The sequence below is a fragment of the Cervus elaphus genome, chromosome 29 (assembly GCF_910594005.1).
Source record: "Cervus elaphus chromosome 29, mCerEla1.1, whole genome shotgun sequence".
Lineage (NCBI taxonomy): Eukaryota > Metazoa > Chordata > Mammalia > Artiodactyla > Cervidae > Cervus > Cervus elaphus.
Genome location: NC_057843.1, coordinates 47,783,259 through 47,802,912, shown reverse-complemented (window position 1 = coordinate 47,802,912; position 19,654 = coordinate 47,783,259).

Here is a 19,654-nt window from a genome sequence, read left to right as displayed (position 1 = left end):
TCAAATTGAAAAAGGGCAAGACACAGCAAGAGAGCCCTTCACAATAGATGTTATGGCAAGAACAATTATTTACATCTGAGCATGTTGGAAACATAAAATGCCAAGTGAGAAGAGCTATGAACTATTGTTCTCTTCAAATGGTTTTATCATGTGAAAACATTAACCCCAATGCACAGATTTGTCAGCAAAATCAAGGAAGACTCAGACAATGTCACAATGTAAATGTAAGAGACTCTTAATTGAGTCCCCTATTCATATTTTAGAGTCTACCACTGTTGCCTACAGGCATAAACTATTAGGAAAATAGACATGGAGAACTTAAATATCTGATGACATAAAAATATTATCAATTTATATTTTAAAAAATTGTAGTAATGTGTACTGACTGTTTAGCATGTGTTGGGCTCTTTATTTTCTTATTTAAGATTTGTAATACTCTTTTAGTATCCCTATTTTACTGAAGAATAAAAAAATAAACTCTTACAATTTAGGTCATTTTAACACAGTTATTTTTTTTTAAAGGGAGTATGCTCGAGTTTGAATTCAGGTCTTGCTGATGCAAACAAAAAAATAAAATTGAAATCTCAATTGTGTTAGGTAGTGAATCTTAAAGTGTGATTCTTGAACACGCAATGTTAAGCATCACCTGAAACCTTGTTAGAAACACAATTCTTGGGCCCCAACTCAGACTTACTAAATCAAAAACCCAGAAATCTGTGTTTTTGAAAGTCCTCCAAGAAATTCTGATGCACACTCACATTTAAGAATCACAGTTGTCTGTTGTGAGGATATGGAAAGAATGAACCCTTGTACACTGATGACAGGGAAATAAATTGGTACGGCCCTTATGGAAAACAGTATAGAGAGTTCTCAAAAATTAAAAATAGAACTACCAAATGATCCAGCAAACCAACTTCTGAGTACATATCTAAGGGAAATGAAATCGGTATCTCATAGAGATATCTGCACTTCCATGCTTATTGCAGCATTAACCACAATAGCCTATTTATATAATATATATTGTATATCATTAATATATATTCATCATAATAGCATATATAGTATTATGATTATTGTACCAATATCATAAAATAAATATATACTATATATAAACATTATTCAGCCATGAGATAAAAGGAAATTCTGCCATTTACAGCAACTTGAACATTATGCTAGGTGAAATAAGACCAAAAAAAAGGCAATACTGTATAGTCTCATTTATGTGTAGAACATGAAAAAAAAAAGAGTTGAATTCATAGAAACAGAGAGTAGATTGGTGATTGCCAGGAGCTGGACAATTGAGGAAGTGAGAGAAATGATGATCAATAGGCACAAGGCTTCAGTTATAAGATGAATAAGTTCTGAAGATCCAATGTACTTCTTGATGACAATAGTTAATAATACTGTATTGTACTTTAAATTTGCTGAGAGTAAATCCCAAGCATTCTCATCACACACATACACAAAAGATACCTACGTGAGGTGACAGATGTGATTGTGGTCATCATTTCACAAAGCATATCTACATCAGATTATTAGGTTGTACTCTTGTAGATATATACAATTTTATTTATCAAGTATACCTCAATAAAGGTGGTGGAGAAAAGTTTAACGAAAAATATAAAAGGAGCACAATTGTGAAGTAGTGCTATACTTGTATTTGAAGAAAGAAAAAGTGACATCTGTAGAGAGAACAATTTGCATCTACTTTCTTCCAAAAGGTAGAATTAGCAAACTGATAAATCCCTCAAAAAATAATCAATGCATAAGTTTAATGAAAACTCCCCAGTATATGGTCAATCAAGAAAGGGAAATAGCACCAACATAAGACTAAGAAATAATGCACAATTCATCTCTAACTGGAATAAATGTCAGTGAAGATGAATGAGACAAGAGTCACTGAAATATTCAAAGTTAAGGAAATTGTTGATTCACACTTGTATATCAATATAAGTGAATTTAAAGTGAGTGAACATCAATTTGCATAATAATGATAAAATACTTTGGGCAAAAATGAAATGTGCTTGGGACTTCATTTTTACATCATTATTACACCTTTTAAGGAAAACTTCAGCTCAGAATCAAACCGAGGGACCACACCATGTTTTATATCTTGTGATCCCTCAACCATATTGGATACTACAACTGTGCATCTGATAGCAGAGGGTTGCTATAACTGTGATGCGGTCTAAGATGATTTCTCTCTCACTCTGAATTCTGTTGTGAAGAAATCTGTTCAGTCTGTGTCATGGTAGCAAATAGAAAGGATGAATAGGTAAAAAGTGACATGGATAGAGTTAGAACAAGAGAACTGAAAAAAAAAAACCAAAACCTGAAGGGATGAGAGCAAAAACTGAGCCAGCAAAATCAACCAAGCAAAGGAAAGAGGAGAGATGAGGAAACGTAAATGGAAGCAAAGGAGCCAGAGAGAGAACTGCTAGGGTGCTCATGAGAGAAGTCAAACCGCCCATCCTCCAGTTCTAGTCTAGCTCAGGTCCCAGCTGTAAATATTCTTTCGCTTCAGCTTGAAAGTGTCTCTTTATTTCTTGCAACATAAATATCAAATCCAGAATCAAAAGACTTTGGATCTGGGGGTACCATTATCCAGACTGAAAAATCTGTAATTTGTGAGAACAATTTGTTCAGTAAGTACTTTTAGAGAAGAGTAACTGCAAATTTTTTCCCCTTGTTTCTTTTTGTTTTGAAGCAATCTGTTTCTTTTTGGCCTGGGATTAAAGGATAAAATATCTTTTTCTTCAAGTGGAGGTTGGGGAGGGATTTAAGCAAGGCACTTGGTCAAATCTAGTCAATCCTTTCCCTCTGCTCTACTGGCCCTCATTGTATCTGCTAACTCAAGACCAGAGCCTCACTAAGGCGCTAGCCCGCAGACTGATTCCCAGATCTCCACAATCCCCTGAAATTTTTGAGCTGAGGATTTCTAAACTCATTTCATTCTTCAATGTGTTCCGAGCTACTTGCTATAATGTAGAAATTTATCGAAATATTTGATTTTTTACTCTTATCCAATTATACCCCCAGCTCTCTTCACTGTTATATTTGTATTTATTGATAAACTTTTAGACCTTTATTTCCAGGATGCCTCTGGAAAGCAAGGCAGAAAACACAGGGTTATCTGGGAAAATTGTGAATTATTACTGATAGAGAAGAGATAGCCATACTCTTCTGAATATAAAAGTGGGCTTCATGGATTCAACCATGGTTGATTCATATCAATGTATGACAAAACCCACTGGAAAAAAAAAAAAAATTAAAAAAAAAAAAAAAGTGGGCTTCAAGTCAGAAGAGGTAAGACCTATGAATAAACTGATTTTGCAAATTGCTGTTTATACTTGAACATTTAAAATGATAATAGTGCTTGTTATAAATCTCAACTTGAGAAGAGAAACAAAATATTTATTTACCAATATTCTCAATTCAAATCTCTCTCTTTTTAGTTCTTGAACTTTAACCAATTATATATGTGAGAAAACTTACCATAACTCCAAAAAGTCAATAGGAAGATAAAGTAGTTTAAAGGATAGCTACTCAAACTATATATCAAAACAGATTAGTGAGTCATTAAGTCATTTAAATGATGGCCATCAGCATTATAATAAAATGAAATATACTAGACTGGAATAGAAAATAAAATGTCAATATATGTAAGTAGTGATTATAGACATACTGAATGTCAACTGATAACAAAACTTGATCATTTCATTGTATCTTTCATTATATTTTTCTGCCTTTATTAAGTTATATTTTATCCAAAAAGGGGAGCAAAATTAAAAATATCTAAATTAAAATGTCAAATAATTAGGATGATAATCTTCATGACTTAAACACACTATATTGTGTGTTGTCAGGAAAAGGTAACATAAATCTATATAGATTTTATATGAGGATCTTAGAAGCAGGCTGGCTTCACATCACATAAGTTAGCCTAGGAAATCTTTACGATATCTTAAGGATAGCAACCCGCTCCAGTACTCTTGCCTGGAAAATCCCAAGGATAGAGGAGCCTGGCAGGCTACGGTCCATGGGGGTCACAGAGCCAGACATGACTGAGCACACACATAACAGCAACCATATTAGAGGATAATCTGCTTTACTCAAAGTCTACTGATTTATATGTTAATCTCATCTAAAAATACCTTCACAGAGATATTGGATTTGATATTGGACCAGATATCTAGGTACTGTGGCCTAGTCAAGTTGGCACATAAAATTAACTATCACAAGTTAGAAATAATAGTGCATATTATCAGCAAGTAGATCTATGTAATAACTGTGATTATCAGTAGAAAAAGAAAAGAATGGAGGCTCCCTACCGAAGAGATTCAGTCTGTAACTGAGAGAAGAGTGTCAAGCACAGACTGTTCTCTATCTCCATTCTTCCAGAGCTTGTACTCCCACTGCCAATATTTTCTAGGCTTATTTCAGTCCTCAGTAAACCCTCAGACAGACAGGAAGCATTGTAATTACTTTTTCCATGCTCTTCATTCCTTCTCCCCTTTAATAGGATTTAGAATAAAGTCATCTTTGGGGACAACAGCTAGCATATAGTCAGAATTATGAGACTTATATTTCTAAATCATACTGACATTCTGACTGGAAGGCCTGTATTGAGATGTTGAATTGAAACCAATATTCTCTTTAGGCTCAACGCATACAATTAGTCAATTATTGGAGACTTCCTGCTCTTGATGAATACAGAGTCAAAGTCACTCAGACACACAAAAAGGAACATGGGTATATCAAATATTGTTGGGAAATATACATATATCAAATACTAAAAGGAATTTACTAGATCTTCATATAAAATAAGTTATAGGAAAGAAACCAGCAATTTCTTCATTTTCAAGAGATGAAAAAAACAAAATTTCACGTTCAACAACAGCAACAACAAATCCTTCTTTTCTTCATAAAAATTCCAAGAAAAATTCTGAATGTTATAGAAAACAATAATAATTCACAGGTGCTCTAGAACCAGAAACCTGTTTCCTACCAATACTTGGTACTAACTCTGCCTTTGTTCAAGTTACTCGGCTTATTTGTGCTTCAATTTCCTTGACTGCAAAATGAGAATAAAATATTACTGAGAAAAGAGAAAAGTAACTTCTTCCAGTTGGTAGCTAGCTTGTTGCCAGGCCTACACTCAGCTAGGCTGTGGTATTTTTCCTTTGAACAAAACAATGCCAGACATCACCACCATTAGATCATCATTCTGTGACTAACATCTCTCATAATCATGTCTGAGCAGAAACAAAAATATGATCACTGAGTAAATTACAAAAATTATCAAATCTCCCTCTCAGAGATGATGTGAGAAACACCTGCTTCTTTATCCATTACTCCTTAACCCCAATTTCATTTCTAACATGTTCTTCATACAAATTAATATATCCAGTATAGAATTCTCCCTCCTTCTTGATAACACTCAATTCAGAACAAATTCTTACTTATTTAAATTCTCTCTAAAATTACCCATCCAAGTCTAAACCCTCTATGTTCCTTCTAATACCTTCTTATTGGGATGAACCATGGTTTTTAATGTTATACCGTTTTATTTATTGAAACAAGCTAATAATCTCAATTTTTTTCAGCATCAATGTGTTTCTCTTGACCTTTGTAGGGCATGGGATGGTATTTAATTGGTTAATATATATTTAAAACAGTATCTGATATATGGTAAGGTTAAGCCATTATTAAGTACAAACAAAATGCCTCAAGGAATGTTAAGACTCCTGTATAGGTTTTTTTTCTTTTTTTTTTCCATTCATTTAACCATATGAATACTTATTAGGCTCATTCTACACTTCAGACATGTTGCTATATATGTGAATACAATGTGAAATTGTGCTTACTTTTAATATTTAAGTTAGATAATAGCTTCCTGTGGCTTTCCAAAACTATTTAAATTGTCTGAATAACCCCTTCTGCAATCTGTCCAGTTGTGTGTAATGAATTACTCAGCCTTCACCTTCATATTTCTGTATTTCCACTAGCATGGGGCTCTTTTCCATGATATTCACCATGAAAGATTTTGGGAAAATAGAAGAGAAAGACACCTTCAAATAAGATGGGACCTAAAATAAATAACCAAGGATGATCCTTGTCAGAAGTTTTGCTGAGATAAGCAGATGATACATCTCTGGTTTATCAAAGATGACTCAGTTCAGTTCAGTTCAATCGCTCAGTCGTGTCTGACTCTTTGCAACCCCATGAACCGCAGCATGCCAGGCCTCCCTGTCCATCACAAACTCCCGGAGTTTACTCAGACTCATGCCCATCGAGTCGGTGATGCCATCCAGCCATCTCATCCTCTGTTGTACCCTTCTCCTCTTGCCCCCAATCCCTCCCAGCATCAGGGTCTTTTCCAACGAGTCAACTCTTCACATGAGATGGACAAAGTATTGGAGTTTCAGCTTCAGCATCAGTCCTTCCAATGACCACCCAGGACTGATCTCCTTTAGGATGGACTGATTGGATCTCCTTGCAGTCCAAGGGACTCTCAAGAGTATTCTCAACTCTACTGGGTATAATTATAAACAGAGACCATTTTCACTCTCACACATGTCTTACTTTGGATGATATGTATTTCCCCTACATAGTACCCATCATTTTCCTTGGTGTCCCATCATATAATTGGGGCCCATTCTTCCATCTCTGCTCTCTCTTCCATTAGAGGAACCACAAATGATATTACAAAAGCAAACAGTCACTCTTTTACATTTCATTTAAAACCATTTTACTTCATCTTCAAGTCAATCTGATTTCTCCACAAAATATTTTACACACAAAGGAATGGTTATCATCCTGGCATGATTATTTTTTGCTATATCCTGGAATAGCTGGGATAAATGGCAGATTTTTTTTAAGTTAGATTTCAATTTTTTACTAAATATGTTTGTTTTAATCATACCATAACACTATTTTGTAACATGTTTTTATTCAATAATATGATTTTAGCATATTTTCATTTCAATAATATAATAAAAATATATACTGTATATATTAACTTTGGGCTATGTGATAGTCTATTGCTATAACAAATTTAATAATTTACCAACTTTTACTATTTCAAATGATACTTCATTGATCAGATTTCTACAGATTTATTTATATTAGACAAAACTATGGAGACAGTAAAAAGATCAGTGTTTGTCAGAGGTTTGAGAGAGAAGGATGAATAGATGGAGCACAGAATTTTTAGAGCACTGAAATTATTATTTATGATAATACATTGATAGATACATGTTATTATATATTTGTTCAAACTCATTGGATGTACAATAGAGTGAACCATAAGGTAAACTATGGATTTTAGCAATTATGATTTATCAGTGTAAATTTAAGTTCATCACTTATAACAAACATACCCTCTGGTGAGGAATGCTGACAATGGGAGAAGCTATTCACATGCAGGGGGTATGTGGGAATTCTCTGTACCTTCCTCTTAATTTTGCGGTGACCCTAAAACTGTTTAAAACAAAAGTAAAGCTTAAAAAACTATACACAAATAGGAAGAAAATATTTGCAAAAGATATTTGAAGTATTCCTTGTATCCATAATATACCTTAAAAATCACAGAATTCAGCAATAAAACAATTAACCCATTCTTAAAAGAATGAAAGACTTGAAAAGATGTTTCCACCAAAAAAAAAAAAGAGTCAAATGACAGAAAAGCACATGAAAAGGTGTCCAATGTCATTATTTATTAGGGAAATAAAAATGAAAACAATGAGATTCCATCGCACATCTATTAAAATGGCTGGTGAGGATGCAAAGCAACTGGAACTATGGTATGCAAAAATATTGCATTCATTTTGGGAAAAAGTCTGGAAGTTTCTGAGAAAATGAAGCATACACAAGAAACATATTTATGACTGAACAATCTTACTGTTAGGTATTTGTGCAAGAGAAACAAACAAACCAAAACAACAACAAAAAATGTCCCCATCAATACCTTATATGAAAGGTTCAGTCAGTTCAGTTGCTCAGTCATATCTAGCTATTTGTGATCCCGTGGACTGCAGCACGCAAGGCTTCCCTGTCCATCACCAACTCCCAGAGCTTGCTCAAACTCATGCCCATAGACTCAGTGCCATACAACCATCTCATCCTCTGTCGTCCCCTTCTCCTTCTGCCTTCAATCATACCCAGAATCAGGGTCTTTTCCAATGAGTCAGTTCTTCGCATCAGATGGCCACAGTACTGGAGTTTCAGCTTCAGCAACGATCCTTCCAATGAACACCCAGGACTGATCTCCTTTAGGATGAACTGGTTTGATCTCCCTGTAGTCCAAGGGACTCTCAAGAGTCTTCTCCAATGCTGCAGTTCAAAAGCATCAATTCTTCAGTGCTCACCTTTCTTTATAGTCCAACTCTCACATCCATACATGACTACTGGAAAAACCATAGCTTTGACTAGATGGACCTTTGTTAGCAAAGTAATGTCTCTGCTTTTTAATATGCTGTCTAGGTTGGTCATAGCTTTTCTTCCAAGGAGCAAGAGACTTTAATTTCATTGCTGCAGTCATATCTGCAGTGATTTTGGAGCCCCTAAAAATAGTCTCTCACTGTTTCCATTGTTTACACATCTATTTGCCATGAAGTGATGGGATCAGATGCCATGATCTTAGTTTTCTGAATATTGAGTTTTAGGCCAACTTTTTACTCTCCTCTTTCACTTTCTTTTTTTTTCCTCTTTCACTTTCATCAAGAGTTTCTTTAGTTCTTCTTCACTTTTTGCCATAAGGGTGATGTCATCTGCATATCTGAGGCTATTGATATTTCTCCCTGCAATCTTGATTCCAGCTTGTGCTTCATCCAGTCCAGCATTTCACATGACATACTCTGCTTGTAAGTTAAATAAGCAGTGTGACAATATATAGCCTTGACTTTCCCAATTTGGAACCAATCTGTTGTTCCATGTCCAGTTCTAACTGTTGCTTCTTGACCTGCATACAGATTTCTGAGGAGGCAGGTCAGGTGGTCTGGTATTCCCATCTCTTTCAGAATTTTCCACATTTTGTTGTGATCCACACAGTCAAAGGCTTTAGCATAGTCAATAAAGCAGAAATAGATGTTTTTCTGGAACTCTCTTGCCTGGTGGCTGAGATGGTAAAGCATCTGCCTATAATGAGGGAGACCTGGGTTTGATCCTTGGGTGGGGAAGATCCTCTGGAGAAGAAAGTGGCAACCCATTCCAGTACTCTTGCCTGGAAAATCCCATGGGAGGAGCCTGGTAGGCTACAGTCCATGGGGTTGCAAAGAGTCAGACACGACTGAGCGACTTTACTTTTACTTGCTTTTTGATGGCAATTAGATCTCAGAGACTTAATCATTATTGTGTGATTATGATTATGATTGTGTGATTAAACCTGGTCACAATGCATATGCCATTGCATGTGAATGAACAAGCTTATTTAAATACTTCTGTACAATGGAATGCCATTCATCAATTTGTCACTCAATAGGAAGGAATTAGCATGCAGAAATGAAGATAAATCTTAAAATATTATTCTAAGTGAGAGAAGTCCACACAAAAGGGCATATTTTGTATGATTCCATATTTATCACATTCTAGCAAATTCAAACTTATAGGGACAGAAGTCAGATCAATAGAAACCAGAATCTGTAGATAGGGAAAGTCGATTGATTATAAAGAGTAATGAGGGAGTGTTTTATAATGAAGAAATATTTTATATATTGATTGTGGTTGTGGTACAAACTTAAGCATGTTTGTCAAAACTCATTCATACTTAAATTATACCTAAAACCCAAAACTTTTAAAAAACACAGGTTTTGATTTAGAAAGAACTAGATATCATAGTACAGAAGATACTGATTTTGTAACCATAGACAGATTTCTTAACTTTGAAATACTGGTGTACCTATTGTTTCCAATAATGACAGTAGTGCATACAAGGCATTTGTCCCAGAACTGCCTCACGAGTGTTGGTTCTTATGAAAAGGATGCAGATGATCATTATCCCATGAAGTGAGAGGAGCAGGAAGTGGTAATGGGTTAGAGATAATGGGTACAAATGTAACTCTTGTCTAAGTTGAACAGGAAGAACCTGTGCACCCCAGTACTTCCAGAGCCAAGTTTATCTTATCAAATAGATACGAATAGAAGATTCTCACAGCTTATGGAAAGTAATTTAAAAAGTTTCATTGCCAACACAGGAAAAACATAAACTATAAATATATGTGTGTGTATCATGTACAGTTTGCTAATTGGAGTGTGAATGCAGTAGAAAGAGGGTATGAGTAATAGGTGGCTTAAGCCAAATTTAGTTTAAACATATCCTTGTTCTGCCAATATACCTCAAGTTTAAATGGTATCACTGAAGCTGTTTCAGACTTGAATTGCTCCAAAGCATTATCCTTGTGCCAAGCGGGCTGAAATCTGGTGGTAGCTCAGTTCTGTAGCCAGATAGGCAGTATCTTTTATGTTTTATTTATTTACAACATCACTTAAGCCATGCATAACTTTAAAATGCACTTATAAAGCTAAACTCACAGACAATTTGTGAAGCAAACATGCTGAGAAGTAAGCAGTTTATAATATGAAATATATTTTTTATATAGGGAAAGTTGTTGGAAATCACATAGTTAATTAAACAGACAGTCCCAATCAGCTATCTGATTGCTACAGAGAACTACTAGCATCAGAGGTCTTAACCATTTTTTGTGACTTATATAAGGTAATTTGTTTCAAATTTGACTCTGTGATTTGATAAGCCTGTCTCTCCTAAGTAATGGAGACACCTAAGTAATGGAGAACTAAGTACCTAAGTAATGGAAAACAGATCCTCTTTCTTTCCCAGGATCTAATAACAAAAAAGAAATTCTAGTTATTGATCAATTGTTTAAGAAGCAGACCTGGGGCACAGATCATCTCCCAAATCCATGGTTTTGTTTATTTGTTTTTTCATTATATCTTGCCACTTTTCTTTTTTTGTTTGTTTGTTTTGTAGTTTTTTTTTCATTTATTTTTATTAGTTGGAGGCTAATTACTTTACAATATGGCTTTTGTCATACGTTGACATGAATCAGCCTCGGATTTACATGTATTCCCCATCCCGATCCCCCCTCCCACCTCCCTCTCTACCCGATCTCTCTGGGTCTTCCCAGTGCACCAGGCCCGAGCACTTGTGCCACTTTTCTTTAAAGGTGTTTGGGAGAGAGATAGTGCATGGTTGAGTGATGGTTATAGTCATGAAAAACAAAAAATCCAAGGATTTGAATGCTTGAATACTAGACGTGTCTATCATAAATATTTATAGGAATATGTGCTTATAAATTATCATTTAATTACAATGAATTAAAAACCTGAGAGCCCATGGTATGCCCATTCTTGTCCATAAATCATAAATAACTTGACCCACAATCTAAGCATTGGTTGGCTTGAAATTTCATATTAAGAATAACTGCTCATTGAGCATCAACCAAAAGTGAACTCACACTGAGATTCTGAGATTCTGATGCATTCCAATAGAGAGATGTTTTTGAGTTATAAAAATAAGCTATCAATATTTTGCAATTTTAATTATGAAAGCAGCATGACCATATTATAGAGGGAACAACTACCCATAATTTCATTCTTCTAAGAAAACTGTTGGTGTCTTATGGACTTATCAATATTAATGTAACATTTGCAGAGAAGTCTCTCAAAAAATAAGACATACCTGAATTTCAAAAAGAAGGGTTGGTAAACTATGACCAAAGTGACGAATTTAGCTGACTGCCTGTTTTTGTACCTGCAAACTAAGATTGTTTTTTTATGATTTTTAATGGCTGAAAATCAAAAGAAGAAATAATATTTCACAGTGTGAAAATAACGTGAAATTCAAGTTTAAGTGTCAACAGGTAAAAATTTTGTTGGAAAACAGCCATACTGACTTATTTATGTATTGTCTTGGGCTGCTTTTGAGCTACATGGGGCTGAAACTACATTAAGGCAAGTAGGCACTCACTCACTTTGGGCACAGAATTTAAAGAGGTACTCAGAAGCTCAATAGGAAAGATTAAAACACCCTAATGCAATATTTAAAGCTCAAAGTCAATGCAAAAAAAGTTCACAATATACAGAATATCAAAATCATCAACTACCAAAGTTTTGTGAAGCCATACAATTGCAACTAATACTGTAGGTTCCACAAAATCTAAAATATTATTTGTCTGGGTTTTACCAAAAGAGTTTGCCAACTCCTGCTCAAGAACATTTCAGCCTTAGTGTTGCATTCAAATTTCTACCAAGAATTACTTCTGTAGTATAAAATTGCTTTAGTATAGAAAATTTTATCAATAAAATTTTCCTTGAAAATATTCCTTGCAACTCTCTTTGTCAATCAAAAGAGAAGGGATAAACCAGACAAAATATATTTGATTACTAATATGACAGACATGAACTCTTCTCATCCCTACTGGTTTTTTGTTTGTTTGTTTGTTTGTTTACTAAACAGGAGGAGGTAGTGGAGAAGGATGAAGAGAAGAGAAGACAGGAGGGAGAGAAAGGGAGGAAGAGGATGAATTGTATTATGTGACCCACATGAAATTCCATGTACAAGATTGTCTCTGTCTAATATGATGCCAAATAAGATACAGGGATAGGGGAACACAGATATAAAGAAAGTCATTGTTTTTAAAAAATTAGTTGTCAATTCATGTTTGGCACCAGGTTATCCTGCACTGTAACTTCACTCTGAGGAAGTCTAAGTTGCCAGGCACCAAGCCTTAGATATTATCTAAATATTTAACAGGAGAAGAATAGACCCTCCCAAAGATCAGCCTACATTTTTCAGTCATTTTCAAAGGCTACTTGCCTCATAATGGTTGTTAAGACATTAAACAAGATTCTAACTATTGGAGATGAAATACCATTATATTGAATATCAGAAGGAAATTTTTAAAAATGATATTTAGAGATTATTTTTGAAATTTGTACTCGTTTTTCTGAACTCTGATTATTTTCACATGTCAGTTTTTATAAGCAATTTGCTTCTTAACACTCTTAAGAAGTGATAAACAGAAGGTTTTTCATACTTATTCAAAGAAATCTTTAATGTTAATTTGGCAGGAGTCATTTACCACTGTTGAGAATCTTGGGGGAAAAATGCTTTATGGGGACAAACTAGGTACTTCCAGCACCTTAGGAGTCACTCAGCTTTTCAAAGATTTCGTCCTGTAATAAGGGTGTGCTGTGCTAGGCTTAGTCGCTCAGTCATGTCCGACTCTTTGTGACCCCATGGACTGTAGCCCACCAGGCTCTTCTGTCCATGGGGATTCTGAAGCAAGAATATTGGAGTGGGTTGCCATGCCCTCCTCCAGGAGATCTTTCCAACCCAGGGATCAAACCTAGGTTTCCGCCATTGCAGGCAGATTCTTTACGGTCTCAGCAACCATCAGGGAAACCCATGAATACTAGAATGGGTAGCCTATCAGTTCTCCAGGGGATTTTCCCAACCCAGGAATCAAACTGGGGTCTCCCACATTGCAGGCGGGTTCTTTACCAGCTGAGCGTCTACCAGTGGAAAGTTGCATTTTACCTGCTTTTCTAAATGTTATGATAAGAACATCTGAAATGTTAATTTTGTTACTAATTGATACATAAAGTTTAAAAATTAAACTTCCAGATATTTGGAGAGACATACAATTTATGTTGTGCAAAATCATTTTGGGGACAGAAACATAAACCTTTTAAATATACAGGAATCATTATGATTTTTCTTATTCTACCTTTTAAACAAAGACATTTGTTCAGACAGGTTAGCAACAATCAGGGAAGGGACATTTTTGAAGAGTGTTATGTAGTCATTAAATTTTTAGATGATAGCGATACTATTTTCCCACCCTTATGCTTAACACTGGTAATTTTAAATTTATTTGTGCTTTAATTTTTTTTTAAAACGTCAGTTCTTCAGCTTCATGAGATTTATAAACACTGTCAGCTACATTCTGATTAATCAAATCAACTAGCTAACATGGCATCTTATAGAACTTCTACCTTTGAAGTCTTGTCACTGGAAGGTCAGCCTTTATGAAAATGAAATACTTAAATTCCAAGATTGTGAAAATATAGAAATTTGAATAATGTGTCAAGTTTAACATAGTAAAATTACTTGAATGTATGTGCATATGCCATAAGAAAAATGGAGCATCTTTGTTAAGTGGAGGGATTACCAAGTGTTCAGTGGCTGATTCACCCTTTGTGCCCTGTGTGTGTGTGTGTGCGCGTGTGTGTATGCATGCAATAAATTGCATATAGTATTTGTTTAATGAATATTTGTTAAATGAACTCAGTAAATTAAACAAACACTGATAAATTTATGTTAACACATGCTATCATTGTGGACCTTGTCAAAGTCTCATTAAGCATTTTAAAGCTTAATAAAAACTAGAGGCTTAAAGTCCTAGTTTTAATAGACTAGGTCTCCCACATTGCAGGTGGATTGTTTACTGACTGAGCCACCAGAGAAGCCCAAGAATACTGGAGTGGGTAGCCTATCCCTTCTCCAGGGGATCTTCCTGACCCAGGAATTGAACCGGGATCTCCTGCAATGCAGGCAGATTCTTTACCAGCTGAGCTACCAGGGAAGCCCTAATAGACTAGAGTCTATATTAAAATGTATATATAGAAAAGTAAATAGATATAAAAATTATATAATATCTCTGTAAGTAAATTTAGGTCCATGGCTAAAAAGATCCGAAGTGTTTAAAAAAAGGAAAACTTCTTCTGTGTAAGGGGGAGTAAAACATTCTGTCTTTTATATTTCAATGATAATTTGAATTTGGAATAAAATTTAAAGTGAAATTTCTTAAGAACTATATAAATGCTGAGGGTCATTATTCCGCTTGGTTGCTGATGAATGTAGGGTTTATTCTGTGGTTATATTAAAGATAGGAATGTCTTTCATGAGTAGGTTCTACTCCATGTAAATCATAGTCTAAAAATGGCCCCATTAGTAATTCTGGAAAAAACAAAGTTTTGGCCAATGAGTAACATTCATTGAGTACTAAAATGAGAAAGCGAGCCTGGCGTGCTGCAGTCCACGGGGTCACAAAGACTCAGATATGACTGAGCTACTGAACTGACTGAGAATGAGAAATCTATATGAGACTCTTGAGAATATTAAGTAGACTTAATTCTACCTATTCCACTATGAATACTTTCTCTTAGGTCAGAGACATGACAAGCACCTGGAAATAAAAAGAAGAGTTTCTTTTAAAGACTCCAAAAGATCCATTTTAATAAAGCACTCAAAAGTCCCTAAAAACAAAAATTACAGCAAAACATTCACCTGGGAGTTAGCTGACATGGATTTTGTCTCAGCTGTGCTAACAACAGGCTGTGTGACCCTGGACAAGTCACTTAATTTTGTTGGCCCTTAATTTTTCATCTTTTAAATGAAAGACGTTACAGACAGATTTGATAATCCTAAACCCTGACTCTAAATCCCAGTGAATCCTATAGAAAGTAATCAAGTCAGGGGAGTATGCCAGAGGCATCCGAGTTCTGTTTGTAATGAAAGAAGTTGGCCATCAAAAGTTGGAATGCAAGAAAGATAGACAGTCCACATGCCACACACTAGTTTTCTGCCCCAAGGACATCTACTTTCTATCACATAATTTGTCAGCTCAGTTCCGCTGGTTTTCTTGATTCTTATCCACAGGACACTGCAATCACTTACTAGTTTGTGTGTATTTGCTCAGAGTAATCATTTTACATCCAGCGACTTATGGTGTGGTCCTAGGAAGTAACAGCCTTTCAGCTGTGGGAAGGAAAAGGATCAGTCTGAGCATTCTTGAGAAAGATTGCAAAACTGCTTTTAGTTCACATAGTGTATTTCTAGTCTGAGATTTCTTTTAATGGCGAAAAAGCAATTTTTAAAAGGAGAAACTTGGATGTTTCCTAAAGCAACATTCAAAGCAATTAAATGGAGCTTTTTAAGCAACATGATCTTTTTCACTCTATCTCCTCTTTAGCCTTAAGTAAAAACCAAAGGACCCTTTGAAAAATGATGATTTTTTTTTTTACATTTAATATGTGGTCTTTTCATGTTTCTGGTGTTGTATGCTTTTGAGCTGCCTAACAACTATAGCTATGTAGCTAGAAGAAGGGCAGACTTGTCTTATATCCTGTGAAGAGGTGACTACCTGAAGTGTAAGAATGAAAGAAAACATAAGAATTCTATGAAAGGTTTTACTACAGAGAATGTGGGGCCAAGACCTTCATCTAACCCTGGATACACATTATTCTTAATAATGCATACCCCTATCTTTTTTTTTGGTCGACTTTAAGTAGTGAGCTTACAAAAATTGACAATATTTTACAGAAACAGATTTAAAAAAAAAAGCATAGTTCTGTTTCCTGTATCTTTCACAGTTCTTTAATTTGAGACATATCACTTTTATCTCATCTTGCTTTAACACCAGATTTGGTTTAATTAAATTTATGTCAAATGAACACATGAAACGAAAGGAAAATCAGAAAGCCTGCAGTTGCCCATTAGTGAGTCAGTGACTGCAGTGAACGGCTTTTGAAGCCTGGCTTACTGCCAGGACAAGCTTGCAATGATGCTCAGAGACACCCATGATGCTTTGAAGAGAAGGACTTAGCTGACCTGAGCCTGCTCAATGGAATCAGTCAAAATCCTCATGGGCTAGATGTAAAATCTATAATAAGTCTTCTGTCTTCAACCATTTACCTGTCAAAGGAAAAGAAGAGGGGATGTAAAGCCACAATCTGTACTAGACCCATGTATTATTATTGTTGCTGTTATTATTATTGATTATGGGGGTGACTTTGTTTGCCTGTTTTGAAAGCAACACGCCAAGCCTTTTGAAAGGTAGTACCCAACTATCAATCCCTGGAGCTACTCTATCAAAATAATCTTTAACTTAAGGCTCCTAATTGAAATATCTGTCAACTAGTCATATAATAAATGCCGAGAATATAAAAACATAACCTTTGGGAGCTAATATTTAGAGCTTTAAAAATGTGTCACTGCTAAAACGCCTAAGTTTAAAAATAAATGAAGCCCCAAACTTTTTGACACTCCTGCTAAAATGCAAAGTAAAATATCACATCTCATATTGTTTCTGATACCACATGATCTTTGTGCTTTTATACTTAAATACATTTAATGCATCCAGCCTTGGCACTTCCATGTAAAAATATATTGAATAACTCTACCAATCAAAAACATTGGTTTTATTCTGCTTTTGTATTCACACATTTTTTGAGGGATACACACACACACACATATATCACTATGCTTATTCATTTTGCTATTGGAAACTGGTCCAGAGGTTCATTTGCATTTCATGTTTTCAGATTTTAAAAATTAAAGTCTTTACACAAGCTTGCAAAAATAAAATAAGTAAGTATTATATAGCAGCAGGGTGCACTGAACGTTAGGAAAGGAGGATATATGGTAGCAAACTTGGTAAACACCTAGATGTGCTGAGGGAACAAGGAAGGCAAGAGAGGGCTTTCAGGGTCTATTTTTTATCCTGTTTGAAGAGACTTCAAACAAAGAAAGGCCTAAATGATCCCAAAGTCAAGTCAATATTGTCTGAGGTGCTTCAACAATCCAGCAATACCAAGAATCATCAATGTACTTGTTCAGTTTCTTATTTCCTCAGTTTTCTTGATCTCCCACAGTTGCGTTGTCTCATATTTTCTAGTTATATATGACTTACTTTTTTTTTTTTCAATTTCATTTATAACTGAAAATAGAAGTAAAGCAAAAACAAACCAAGGATTACCTTTTTACCATTTGAGCAAGGTTCCATTCACAAATCTACTGTCTACCTATGTTCTAAAATGTGTGTCTGCATTGAAACACCATGCTAAAAATTGCCTTTGGTAGAAAGTTGTTTTGAGAAAAGAAATGGTTTCTGCCTCAGGCTGAATGTGAGACATCACTTCTTGGCCAACAACAAAGTTCTTAATTTTGTGGAATTTGTGAAATATGTTCAGCTGGATTCTGCCACTTGCCTCTCGTCGGGTATTAGTGGTCTTTTCATTTTCATGAGATCAAATAAGATATGAATTTACTCAGTGTTTCCAAATTCCATAGGATATAGTACAATCCTAGTAATATAAGAAAAAAGATGGGTTTAATTTGCATTCATACTACCTTTGATGAGGTTAAAAATGTAAGTTTATATTCAAATAATTCACTTTTAAAAATCACACCTTTGTTCTCAATATACATTTAACATTTAAAATGTTTTATAACACCAACATATATTTATCCAAATAACTTCAATTAGCATTAGAAAGGAAGGATTTCATGTTTATAATACAATCTCCAGCTATTCAATATGAATTTAAAATTCTTACTGCCATACATTTTTTATTTATGAGAAATTTGTCAGTTTCTTCAATTATTTGTTCCGTAAAGAATAAATTACCTGTTACAAATCGCACATGATCACAGTAATTGAGAATAATCGTAAAATGCTCTATCCAAGAACTCTTTAATAATGAAAGTTTTAGGAAATTGAATATACTTGTGAACATGGTAAACAGTGGTCCTATTTGCTTGTTTTTAACGGTGTTAAGATAGTCTTAGATGTCTACATTGTTTCATTCCTGGAGACTTTTTCAAAGTGTTGCAGGAGAAAAATTAGCAAGCATTCAAAACTATCTTAGAGACTACTCAGAAATGTTTATTCCCTCTTGCAAAATGTTTTCCCAATAAGCCCTTTTAAACCAGAATACATAATGCCCACAGTGTTCAGTAAATTTCTATTTATTTTCTATTTTGAATTATTCTAGTAATTGTGCAGTACAACTTCCCCTGCCCCCCCCCACACCCCCCGACACTACCGACCTATCCTCTGTACTCCACATTTTAAAATCAAATTGCCAGAAGTGTCTGAAAGACTGTACTTCAGAAAAAAAAAAAAAAAAGCACTTCAGGGCCAAGCTTTGCTAACACATGGAGCATTAGGAGATGAATCAGGGGCGTAACAGGATGCTGAGAGCACCTTTCCTGCTGGAATCAAAGGCATGCCAGGAGGAGTCAACATTTTGCCTGCAGTTGCTCCTCTGGCTCTCCTGTTGCCTATAATGAAATAGCTAAAAGGACATTTGGGACAATCCTGGGCCAAGCAGAGCTGTTTCTTAGATCCACCTAAAGAATCATTGCCAAAAGAAAAAAGTGATTCTGAAAAGTATCTTAATCCAATTCTCTGTATTTGGCCACACAGTAAAAAATGTGTGGTAAGGCGTGGTTCACCTCACTGGGAGGAGAATTGAAGGTTCAGTCAGTTGGTCCTGAATAGTCGACAACAAATAGCCACCTGTTTGAACTCTGCCTTCGTTTTGACCCAGTCAATGCTTGTGTGAGTTTCATAAGGATGCGTATTCCCAAGTTGTGTTTTTTCTGATTTCCTCAGTCACTCAAAGTGCAAGTTTTAGGATGAAATGCTAGGAGAGTAAAAGAGAAATAAACCCTTTAAGAATTATCCGAGAAGAAATTTATCAACATGCCTCTACTGAGTCAGTGAGACTCTCTGACAGGAAGGTATTCCGTCAAATGCTGGCCTAGCTCAAAGTAAAGATTAATATAGAAGCCCTGATATTCCGATTATGTCAATGTCTAGCAAAGTGTTTTCATATCACTTCCAAA